This window comes from Rhinolophus sinicus, linkage group LG06, assembly GCF_036562045.2.
Source record: "Rhinolophus sinicus isolate RSC01 linkage group LG06, ASM3656204v1, whole genome shotgun sequence".
Classification (NCBI taxonomy): Eukaryota; Metazoa; Chordata; class Mammalia; order Chiroptera; family Rhinolophidae; genus Rhinolophus; species Rhinolophus sinicus.
Window position 1 is genome coordinate 151,015,335 of NC_133756.1, and position 13,662 is coordinate 151,028,996.

General features: G+C 32.5%; 1 long non-coding RNA gene across 9 annotated transcripts in view; it reads left to right on the forward strand.

Moving 5' to 3' along the window:
- The window catches only part of LOC109455119 (uncharacterized), a 103,291-nt gene that overhangs the window by 65,230 nt on the left and 24,399 nt on the right, over window positions 1-13,662 (forward strand). The window lies entirely within an intron of this gene.

Here is a 13,662-nt window from a genome sequence, read left to right on the forward strand (position 1 = left end):
ATCCCCATTTTACAGATATGTACACTGAGGCTCAGAAAGCCTATGAAGCTTGTTCAAGATTAGACAGCGAGAAAATTAAGGGGACCAAGATTCAAATTCTCATCAGTCTCATTTGAGAGTCTAGGCTTTTAATTTCCCTGAAATGGAGCTAATAATAATATTATTACTGACACATATCAAAAGAGATACTGTCTGTAAAAGCACTAAAGTCATATATACCTGTAAGATGTTATAATTGTTAGAATGAGATCATTTAAGAAAAGGGAAAACTAAGAAATAGTTACGTGACATGGTCATGGAAAAGTACTCTCACATGCTGATACACCAGTATTGTTCGGTGTAAACCAACTTAGTATTTCCTGGATACATTATTTTTCTTGACAGACCCATCAAAATATTAAATATGTATGTTACATAAAACAGGTATGATGGATGACCATTCCACTGTAGATTGTATCAGTTTTTCAAAGGCTGGGCAACCTAAAAGACAGAGAAGCAGCTGTGGTCCATTCGTTACCTCTGAGCCAAGCTACACTGGTTTACTTATTTGTTTAAGTTATGAAGACATTTGCACAGAAATTCAGCTCAAGAACCCCAGGAACAATAATGTAGGTTACCAATAATCTAGAAAATGTTATTTGTTTGCTGGTAAGACTTAAGAGGATCAGAGTCTATGAAACAGACATAATGTTCCCTAAATCACGACCACAATAAAATAGACACAATTCCAGGTTATTTTTACTTTCAAGTAGAAATTTAAATGGACACTTACCAACAATTATTTAGAAACACAGTGATCAAATTGCTTTGTAGACTTACAGTTAAAAAAACAACCCAAGCAAACAATGACAACAACAATAATAAACAAAGATTTTCAAAAGATTTATTCAAGTTCCATATGCTCTTTCTCAGAAATGCATAAAACCCAAATGTTTTGGCCAAAAACCGAAGTATACTTTCCCCCTCTACTGGATCTGTAGATTCCTCAGACCTGCAAGGGCCACCGTGAACACTCTATTTTTCGTGTATGGGCCAGTCTTGTATAGTCAGAACTCTCTTAATAGGTGGTGTGTGAGGTGGAGAAGAAGACTGAGGTCTTTCCTTCCCTCCCTTCTGTTGGCTGTGTCAGGGAATCAACAAGAACCCTTCAGGTCATGGCTACGTGGGTCAACCAGATGGAATCTGTTGTGTGAACAGCTTCTGAACAGAATTCAACAACTGACTTGCCTTGTTCTAGTCCCCATAGTATTGACAGAATTGATGAAACTGATTGGTTATTTTAGGGTTATATAGATGGAAATGAATATATAATAATCGATCAAGAGTAAAGGGACTGGTCACCAGTATGTCTCAAAATGAAAATATAAACCCATACCCTGGTTACCAGACAGTGTACCGTCAGGGGAGCCTGAGGACTGAAAACTTAGAATTCATACTTCTATCCCTTATAAAGAAATATTTTCCAAATTCTTAGGCTTGATGACGACAATAGTTTCCCAACTAGTAGAAATGGGGATATTTTTATCTGAATGTCCTTTTTCCTGAATTATGAGTCTGTTGATAGACAAAGTCTTTCAGTTATAAATTTTCATCACATTTAGTTCTTGTTTAATACTGTTTTTATTGACAAAAATAACATTTTCTGAAGTTGGGACTGCGCTAGAAAATCCACACTGAATGGTCTCCATACTTATGGGTTATCTTAGCCAATATCCATCTACTGAGTTGTAAAGTCTTCACTTCTGAAGACAAAAGCTGCCTCCTACTAAAGGAAGCATGTAGCTGGTTATGTAGCTGGTGCTCTGATCTTTCCCCCTTTATTCAAAATACAGAAGGGTTTGCACCCTGAACAATTTGAAGTGTTTTTGTAAAGTTGCATGGGCTCTGTCCTTGGAGAGGGTAAACCAGAAGTTGATTAGCTTAGTAAGGGAGATACAGGTTCAGGTAGGTGAACAGACTGCACAACGTTTGGGGAATAGGGAGTTTTCTCTTTTGCTGTTTTGATCCCTATTGGAAAATTGAATCCTACTGGGAAAATTTTTGTGGGGAGAAAGGCCTATAAGAATTTATCTAGGTGCACCCAAACCAAATGACTTAAGAAAGGACCATTTTCAAAAGGCAATCTTATTAATTTTAACTTTGTGATGGGGTTTAACAGTTCTACAAGGTTTATGATCAAAACTTTTTTTGTTTTGAATTTCTTTTTTCTCTTGGTTAGCTCAATTTGATTAATAACGAACGGGTACCATTCGTGATGCCAGTGTATGTTTTCCAGAAACCATTCTGAGGGTCTCAGCAAAAATTACAACAAGAAAAAATAATGTTGCTCGAGTAATGAACAAAATTCAAAGACGTGTACAGTTTTTCTGGATTTTGTGGCTAAAGCTTTACTTTTCAGGTTTTAATCTGGAGGGAGAATAATTTATTTAAAATGGTTGGAAAATGAAGGATTCCATGCAAGGTCTTGCTTTATCCATATAGCAAATTACTGGAGCAATAAGCTGACATTTATGAGAGATGATTTAATCATACATTTTGTTTGTTATTTTTCAGTTTTATAATTGATATGATTGATGGACAGCACTGTGTAAGTTTAAGGTGTACAGATAATGATTTGACATACATGTATTACAAGATAATTGCCACAGTAAGTTTAGTTAACATCCATTACCTCATATAGTTACAAAAAAATTTTTTTCTTGTGATGAGAACTTCCAGGATTTGACCTCTTAGCAACTTTCAAACATATCATATTGTCATTGTGTGCATTACATCCTCAGTAATTATTTATCTTATAACTGGATGTTTGTACCTTTTGACCACCTTCGTTCAATCACATTTTTAACTCTTTCCAGTCTGCTATTAGCCATTTGAAAGAATGATGAATAAAGCTTTAGATTTCTTTTTGCATATTTCTTAAACAACATAATTTTTAAAGACAAAAGCCTGGTTTTTGACTTATGAAATGATCAATAACTTTTTTAAAAAAGGGTTTTAGCAAAATGTAATTGAACAAATCTTATGATTAACACATTAAACTATTCCTGCATTCCGTTTTCTTCTCTAAAGAGAGTTACCTTTAAGTATCACCTTTAAAGAGTTATAAACAGCAACGTTTATAAAACCACAAATACTTTTTCTTTGTGTATAAAAAGGTAAAACTTTTATTTGTTCAGGAAAACTGGGTTTTGGAGGGAGATAATTCATATTTTCCTGCATATAAGTGCCAAATTAAGAAGATCTGTGGTGGGCTTTTAAGAGGAAAAGTAAAACAGACCCTGGTAAGTTTTAAAACATGTATATGTATTTCTGGATAATGACTGCTTAAAACATCACAAGATCTCTGGAAGGCCTCAGATGCAAACTGTCAGTGAGGTAACACATGGAAGAGAGTAAGAATTACAATTTAAAATGCAGTTTCAAAAAAAAACAAAAAACGTTTTAGAAATCACAGTCCTCCCAAGCCTTATTCAGTCTAGTTTCCTGTCTAGACATGCAAATTGAACTGAAGAGTTGTAGCAGTTATTCAAATAATTCGAAGGAAAAAAATGTTTTCCTCACTGAAAAAAGATTGGAGGAGCCTGAACTATGTGGATTGTTTGTCCTCCCTGATCAATTCACCAGATAATAGAACTTCACCCTGAGAGTTTCAAGAGGACTGTAGGATTTGAGTCAGGAAGAAATTTTATGAATATTTCTATATTTCTTTTTATTTTCCTATGCATTCAACCTCAATGAAATGTATATAATTTAAAGGAAAAAGAATAAGATTCTCAGAGAATCCTCTCTCAAGAAAATCTAAAGTTATTTTTATGAGGGGTAGACAAATGTAGTAATGCCTCCTCTCTCCCCCCCAAAAGAGTTTTCTCAAGACTAACCTTCTAAGTACCTTTCTTTTTCAGATGAGATGACAGTTTTAACAGAAGATGAAAGGAAACTCATTAAGCTATCTGTCAGCTGGATGTGATGCCCTATGGTTCTGTTCACGTGGTATTTGTATATTCTTGTGAATTACATAATTTAAATAAAGGAAGGCATTATTACCTGTGTGTTTAGTACACACTGGGGTAGTTATTGATAGATGCTAAAATAACAACCAAGCTATGAAATTATAAAAGTTCAGAAATTCAAAAGTTATCACATTGATCCGGTCAGCTAAAGATACATGATCTTTTAAAAATATTTAAAAAACCCATTATGAATATATTTTTAAATTTTTAAAGTAAATATTCACATAAAACTGAACTGGGCTGCAAATTTAAAGGTAAAAATTGGGTAGATTAATAGTCCATGAACTATATCAGATATTTAAAACAAAATTTGAAACTCATTCATGCCAGAAATTACTACTGCCAAAGCCTGTCATGTGTCCCATTAGAAAATTAGAAGCATAATATTTAAACCAGGATTGGTTAAATGAATATAAAAAGGAAGCTTGTTATTTATCTCACGTGTTCTGCAAATATGGAATACATTCTATATTTGAATGTGGAATACATTCAACAGAATCACATTAATTCTAATACTGCTTTAAAGAAAGGTTCTGGTACACACAAAATCTAAAAGACAGTTCTACAAACTAAAATAGTATCAAAACAATGTTTTTAAATATCAGACATGAAATGGCTGTTATCTGTTTACAGAAAGCCTAGACTTTATGGAAATAGATTGACAAAATATAAAAAGAAAACAAAACCAAAAATTAAAATTTTTCCAAATTTAACTTTAAAGTTCTTTCATCACAGTTTTGTTATATTTGAAGATTTTTTCAAGATGACATAATTAAATATTTTAAACTCTTAACATAAAGCTTTTATAAAGCCTGTGGCAAAATACTGGACTTAATCACCACGTGCTAAACTAATAGCTACTGTTTAAAATTATGTAATTATACTTTTTTAACTTAATGTATTTTCAGAATTAAAGTAAAAATAGATAATTCTAAAATAATCTGAAAATCTAAGTTTAGATTATTAACAAATAATATGGCAATTGATTTATAGTTCAGAAAAAAGGAAGATGTGACTAAAATATGTTTTTTTAGGAATCATATCTTATAAATATGTGGTAAGCATGCAAGACATTTTATCATGTGTTTATCTGAACCTTATTTTTTTAAAAAACAACCAAATTATAAAAAGAGACTATTATCCCTACAAATTATGTTGTTTAAATTTTTGCCAAACAGGAACATTTTGATGAAAGCAAATTGATAACTATATAAGTTCATTATCAATTTAGTCCTGAAATTTCTCTTTAGTAATTCAAAAAATATTAGACCAAAATAAACAATTTTGGACTAATAGTTAACATATGATACTGTTAAAAACCAATATAATCCTTTATTTTCTCCCCTAAAGAATCACTGACAATTTCTAAATTTAAATATGAATTATTTCTAATTCACAAATATTTTTACATTGTTATAAATTGTTATAAATATTTTAAACTCTTCTTATGCTTTTAAAAACAGCTTAGATTCTTGATATTTGAAATACTAAATGCAAGTTGAGCTAATTTCATTAGTTAAAAGTTTTATTGCCATGAAAAGCAAGGAATTACTAAGAAAATATTAAAGGCTTAAGATTTTTTTAATTTAAATTTTTGAAAAATTGATAAAACTACATTATATCTATTTGTAAAACAATTGAAACATTTACATTCTGGATAGAAATTTTATTTAAAAACATTTGCTAAAAATTAAAAGCAACCTTAATTAAATATAACAAATTTTAAATTATTTTAGTTAAGCTCTTTTTAGATTTGTAAAGCCGAATAACAAAATTTTGCTTTGAATGCCAGATATTTAAATAAGTTACCATTTTATTGCTCAGATTTTTGTATCCTTTAGTTGAAATATAAACCCTTTATTAATTCAATTTGTTTATAAATTCTAAAGATAGAGTATACATTCTAGAACTAGTCACATATTCATTTACTGGTTTTTAAAATGCAGATAAAAATAATGCATTTTTGTTTTACATACAAATACATGAAGTAGTAGCAAGAAACAGAAACTATATGGCATATTGAACTTTTATTGTATTTTATTTTTTAAAAGCTGCTAAAACAATTATTTCAGAAAAAGGATTGTTTTTATTTTATCTGAGACCTGTAGTATAAGTAACGTTTTCAAAGGAAAATAATAACACTCTTTTTAAACTTTCTATTTTGCCATCTCTTAGACTCAAATGAAACAGCTGCAGCAGATTACAATTTTAATGCAAAATGTAACCCAAAACATGGTTTATAATTATATCATATTAAATTAACATTTACACTGATATAGGAATAAATATTGTATGTCTTATGGGGTAAAATAATATTAATAAAAGGTATTACACAGAACATAGGAACTACTGTAGAAAAAAATCAATAAAGAGCTAAATTTTAATACAATTTTAAAATCTTCAAATCCATGGTTAACCAGTTGCATTTACTTTATTTTCTGAATTAATTAATCTCACAGTTTTGAAAGTTAAAGAGGGACGGCTCGGTTTTAGAGGGTGCTAAAAGGTTATATGACTCAGTTCTAGCTCTGATGTTTACAAACATTAGCTGTCAGACCTCACCCAGGCAACATAGCCCTCTGCAGATTTTTGGTTTTCATATAGATACATTGACATTATAAAAGCACAGTAATTGTTTTCATAGTGATTATATAGAACTATACCAACATTAAGATAAATTTTTAGGAATAAGCTCAGTAATCTCCTGAAATTCCTATCTAAATGTATAAGTACAAATCCTCGATTAAAAAAAAAAATTAACCCAATTACAATGAACTGCATTTAAGAAAAAATTGTATATATTTCTGAGTTAAAATAAAATGACAAAATTTAACAAAAAAATTTCTAGTGATATCTTATTAAATAGGAACCATAGATGAAAATTAAAATAGCCATTTTTACTGTTTTAGTACTATTTACTATTATGCATTTTCTAGATATTTAAAAAACATTTTAAAATAGTGATAGTATATCTGTTAGCATGTAATTTTTAATTAACTTTTAAAATGTTTATAGTATTTAAAAATCTATATTCTGGTCTCTTACAGTAGTTGCCAAAATTAATGAAAGCTTAAAAAGTAAATTGTGTTTATTTCTAAAATATATTTTTACATATTCTAAATGATATTCTTTTCTTTAGATGTTGATTGAAGAATTTTGATATGCTAACCTTTAAAATCATGAGCATAATAAATAAAGCTTTAAGAAGTTTTGTTCTCGCCTAATGTTTTAAGATTTTTTATGTGTTTTTAAAAAGTATTATTAGAAAAAATTAAAGAACACTGGCAAAATTTTCATTTTGCTAATTTTAATGTAATAATAGTGTTTTAAAACTCTCAATATTGGCTCATAAGTTTTTGTCTTCATAACATTATTTTTTTTTACAAAATGCCATATTAAGAAGAAATATATAATTATAGTTTAAAATGTTTGCAACATGCCACATAAATATTACAAACTAATGATTTTTTAAAAATTAACAGAGCAATTGGACCTCGTCTCAATGAAACTTTCTTTTCTCCTGTAAACAAAAATTTTTCTTTGTCTTTTTTTCTGTCAGCTTCCCATATCTTGTTTTTATAGTAATATCCCATTGTGCTGAAAGCTTCTATTTGAAACTTACCCCTAATGAAAAAGATTTAAGCATTCTCAATGACATCATTGTTGGTTTGTGCTTGGCAACTTTCGACTATATCTCTTTTGCTATCCAAATGATACCAAAAAAAAAAAAAAAAAGAAGAAAGAAAGAAAGAAGGAAAGAAAGAAAAAGAAACCACACACAATAACAACAAAACAAATATGGCATTAATCACTTTTCACTGTCACTATTGACTAGAATTTTAAAAGCATTTTTAATTCTCAAGATTTGTTAGGCATTCCGATGAGGAGCGGCTTACAACTTACAGATAGAAATCAGCTACCCGAAAAGATGTTGCTCAAGGTAAATGTCAATAAAAATGGACAAGAAGACCACTTCACCCCCTAGCAGTTTTTCAGATTACTTTGATTTAAAAACATTGTGTCCTAATACAGATTTGGCTGGGTTAGAGCTAGTCTCTAGAACTGTGTTAACTTTGTAAACCTTTTCTTAAAACCTGCATGTAAGCCGTGGTGGAAGAAATGAGAAATAAATGAATGGATGGAAGCATACACTTATATTCTTTTGGTTTTGTACAATTACTGTATTTATGGCTCAAACTAAACTGGGATACTGCAGTATACTATTGGTAGAGCTATCCCAAACCTCTTTTATAAAGATGGGAGGTTCATCTAAGCAATTTTCAAGCAAGTATTATTGACTTTTGCAACATTTTTTCACTGGCTTAATCAAAAATATTATGCACTATAAAATATGAACATTTAAGAATGTCACATCTTTATTGATGATAATCTATACCATTAATCACATAACCACTTTTCACCCAATGTCTGGGTCTATGGTTATAATTGATACTTGGCCAAACATGACCATATCCCTAACCAATTTTTTTCCCCACATTGATGGATTTGGACCTTGGTTTACTCAGGGGTATTTTTCTAGGGAAATGAGGAGGAAGGGTGGGAGGGGGAGGGGGTAAAAAAAAAAAATCTTTATTCCTCTCTGTCCACAAACCTGGAAATATCTATTTAACTACCAGTTCTGTCAAAGCCTATTTGCAACCCCTTTGCATTGAACAAATTATGCAGACTTCTTGGCAAAATGTAATAATTTTTATAATGTTACAACTTCCCAAATGAGCAGTATCAAATTATTTTAATGGGCTCCTATAACGTCTTGGTATTCAAGTTGTGGTCACCTGTGGTAGTTTTGTTTGTAGCAGGAGTATGTCTGGTTTATTATTTCTAAATGTATCTTGAGAAAGTTACTATTATATTTTTGTTTGTCCTTGGTATTTGTTCAATATTCTCTGCTTCTAAGCTTTAAATGTATGGGACGACTCTAGCCAACAGAGATTGCAGTATCTTTAGTCTAGAAGAGCTTCATGGCAGATGGTTCAAACCCCTTGGTGGTCCCATTCGTGGAGTTTATTGAGTCTGCTTGGGGATGTTTCCCTCCTCAAGCTCACTTCCGTCTAGGTCTGCGTGGAAGGATATACAGCCTTGGTCACAGGCTCAGTTTCTTTTGGTGAATTTCTAATGGCTGCAGCTTCTTTTCTGTACGGAATGATCACCTTTTAGCACCCTCTAAAACAAAGGTAGTCCTTAGTCTTTTACTTGATTCACCAAAATTTTCCAGAAAAATCAATAACTTAGTTGTTGGCCACCTCCCCTTACTACTCCTCTGAGTAAAGCCTTTAAAGCAAGAAAACTGGCAAATACATAAGAAGTAAAGAGCTGTAAAGGATGTGTGGTGATCTAAAAACTTGGCAGTCCATCACTGAGTAATGACGTTGGCTGCAGAGTCAGTCAGCGTGTGTGCAGATGGACAGACAGGCTATAGACATGTGATGATCCCTACTGATGCCTGTCTGCCCTCATTCTACGGGATGGTACAGGAAACAACTCTTCTCTTCTGAAAAGTTTTCAGAAAGTACAATTCTTAATCTTTTAGTCGTGGTCATTATCCTGTATCCTGTACCTGACTTTCTATTTGGCAGTGCCTTTTTTTTGTTGTTGTTTTGAGCTTTTGCTATATGTTGAAGAAGGTAAACAGTTCAGCAAGCCGTGTGGCCTTGGTGAGTCATTTTACCTCTCTTGTCTTCATCTGCAGAGCAAATAAATTGAATTAGATGATCTCTGAGGACCCTTCCAACTTTAAAGACCCATGTTTCTATTATCAGACATATAGAGGTGATAAGTATTTAGTAGGTAAATGATGCTGACATTCTGTTTCTTAGACAGTGCATGCCTATGAAAGATGGCATAATACAGAACTGTTTATACTGTGAACTTCATTTAGAAAGAAGTTCTTTAGAGGGGGAAAATAAAACCCCGTGTGTGTGTGTGTGTGTGTGTGTGTGTGTGTGTGTGTGTGTGTTTATTTTGAGGCTGTTTGGATTCTGCTTTCCCAAGCTGTCCTTTGGTCCCATTTTGGAAGCAATTCACTTTGACTTCCTCTACCTAAATTATCTCATCAAATGTAAACTTTTCTACACATATGTTTTGTAAACGTACGCATGGGCATATTGGCATGTCTTAGAATGAGGATCTTAAGGGGTATAGCTGATCTTAAGGCATATAGCTGAGTGATGATGGGCACACCTCACTCAATTCTGATATTATCAGTAAATATTTTCTGCTTCACACATTTCCTTATTTAAAAAGAGGAGGGAAAAACAGAGGGAAAGCATAATGGGATATGCCTTGGTTACAATGGAAAAAGGGAGTATCTTTATCTTTCCCCATATAGTTTTACCAAAGTGAAAACAAAACAAAACAAAACAAAATTTTTATTTCCTTAACTAGTTCAGTAACGTGTAAACCAATAAAAATAACAATTAAAAAATAATAACATAGCACGTATTTTTGAGGTGGATTCAGGGAGAAGGGGATGATACGAAAGGTAAAGATTAAGAAAGGATGTTGTTTAGCCCCTTCAAGCTATGTTCTCACCCTAAATAGCAGGAAGAATAGCTCTTGAGTGTCAGAGCTTGCACTGACTGTCTTCCCTTGTTTGCAATAGTTTTTGAAAGATTCATATATAGGAGACTTGATCATTTCTAGAGAAACAAGTAGCTTGCAGCTTGAAGAGAAAAGATGATCTTAGTTATGTTACCTGTTTTCTCTATTCTTATTATTTCCTACAAAAGGACAAGAGAGACCTTTGCCATAGTCTTTATGACTGAGCATAACTTAAAATGTATGTCAGGTCAGTTTCCAGTCTTTTCCCCTCCCCGCCCCAAACCTCTTGATTTCTTAATGCTAGAAAATCTAAATAATCCAGTTATCCCACCCTCCCATGGATTATTATAATGTCACTTTTACTGAATTAACTAAAGGACTGAAGGAAAAGTGAATTTTTTTCTCTGAGTTTCAGTGAAATTTGTTCTATAGAAAATTACCACTTTTGCATCTTATATAGATTGAGCTACATAGACCTATACTGAATAATTAGGCAAAAGGACCTCATTTTAAACATGCCTATATTTAGGGTTTTGTGGTCCCTTGTCCCACACTCGTTGCTCCCCAGTGCACACTGATTATTGAGGGAAAATATCTATTTGAAATTCCACAGGAACTTTTTATCCAGTTCTGATCAGTGTTTGATTTAACGTGACATCTCCAATAGGCATAAGGGCAAGATTAGAAGGCACTCGATGGTCCGTGGAGGAGTTCAGGGAGGACATTGCTTCCTTAGCAGAACTGATTGTAGCTTTACAGGTGGCTTTTATTCAAAAACATATGTCACTGACAACAGAATAGAGAATTAAGGATATAATCGAGAAAATTAGATTCCAAGGGGAGGAATTGAAGTATGGCCTGAGTAGTGGGGAATTATTGTTTATTTTGTCAGAGTGATAATGGCATTCTGGTTATGTAGGAAAATGTGCTTACTTTTTAGACAGGCACAACGAAGTATTTGGGAGTAAAATGCCATGATGTCTCTAATTTCCTTTAGACTACTTTCGCAAAGAAAAAAAAGAGATTAAGCAAATATGACCAAATGTTAATAACTACTATAATAAATAGAGATAACGTATGCATGAATGTTTGTTATACTTTCTATTTTTCTTTGTTTGAAATTTTCCATAATAAATAGTAAAAATAACCCAAAAAATAAAAACCTAATTGAGATAACATTTTTTTGTGCTTGCACAAGAGGGAAGCATGGATTTAAAATTTCTCTGGACTGATAGGCAAATTTGATGGTCTGAAGTGGGGCTTTAGTTCTTAGAGTATGGTCAGTAACTCATACGCCAGTATAAAACCTATGCAAAAATACCTGTGCATAAACCTGTGCAAAAATACTATTTCTTTAATTTTTTAAAATGCATTTAAAATTCTAAAATTGAAACTACAATTAAATCATGATAGATATTTAAAAATAAAGACATACTCATTTTTTTTTAACGTGAGCTAAATGCTGAAAAGTTTGGGGTTCTGACCTCAGGGCGAGGTGGAATGTTTCTTGACGCAGGTCACAAAAATACATAAGTTTAAAGACATTGATTCTTGGAGAACTTGAGAAGAAATTAGAGTAGCCAGTATCATGGTATCAGCTAACTGAATGGCTGAAGCTAATGACATGTTATGAAAATATAAACTGTACCGAGATGATTTGATTTTAATTGTCTTTGGAATTACCAGATTAATGTGCTTCTTAAAAATGCTTCTTTTGTCTTTTGAATAGTTATCGCTACAGTAGTTATGTTCTATCCAAGGAACGTAATACTTTTTTTAATATGTTAGTATCGCATTTGTTTATCACAAAATGTGTGTTTATTTATTTATTGCCAAGAGGCCACGGAAAGAAAATATACCTTCCATAGTGAAAGGATTGTTTCTATTGTAAAATTCTGGGAGAACTCAGCTCCACCTGGGTTGACTTTCGGTGCTTTGATTCTTTCTGTACACAAACGCATGCCCAAGTCTACTGTTATCATGACACTTGATATATCACATTGATTTAAAAATATAAACATTACCTTCACAACCCTTGCCCCAGATTTGTTTACAAAGGGAAGAAAACCTTTCCTTTTAAACACCTATTTATTTTTCAATTAATATATATAAGATGGGCTCATTTTGAAGTATGGGGTCTCTGGTGAGAAATACGTTTCACCAAATCTGTATCACCATTGGAAAAGATTTTCAACCTATACTCAACATGGAGGTGATTTTTAATAGACATAAAGCCTCCAGTCAGCTTACGCTTCCAAAAACAGGTGTTGTTGATTTACTGGTAGCAAAGCCCAGCCGAGTGCCAGAGGAGCAGGTGGGCAAATCCAGAGTCCTTGATTCCTTGAAATTTGTCTTTCAACAAGAGGAGTGGGGTTCAATAGATAAAGCCCTGGACTGAAAAACAAGATGAGGACTATTTTAAAGTCTGAAATATAGATGTGTCTCTGAATTTAGCGCTTCATTAATACATGGTATTTTAAAAAAGCGTTACGGGGCACTGCTTCTAGGTTCCAGTCCTTGTTTTCCCCTAACTATTGACTCAGTGTCTTCACCTGCAAATTAAGAGATTTCTCATTAAATAAGTGCTGACCTTTCTTCAAACTTTTTACTCTGTGGCAGGCACTGTTTTGAATGTTTTACAGTACATTGCCTTAGTTCTCATCACAGCTCCATAAAGTAGGTATTCTGATTATGCCTAATTCATCAATTAGGAGATTAAATATTCTGAGATAATCAAGTGGGTAATCGGAGAATTTTAGAATTGGGAGGGCCCATGGAATTCATTTAATCAGAGAGGCAGTGCATCATGGTGGTTAAGAGTGCAATAATGTCTGGCATTCAGACTTGGATCCTTCACTCATCAGGAATATACCTTGGGAAACTGACTTAACCTTTGCCTCAATTTCTTCATCTGTAAAATGGGGATGGTAATAGAATCTGCATTATAAGGTTGTTCAGATTAAATGTGCAGTGTGCTTAAAACAGTGTCTGTCAACTAGGAAGTTCTCAGTAAATATTATAAATGAGGAGGAGAATGATGATAGTAGGGACTGGGTAAGTAGACGCTATTGTTTTACTTAGAAGAATGTGT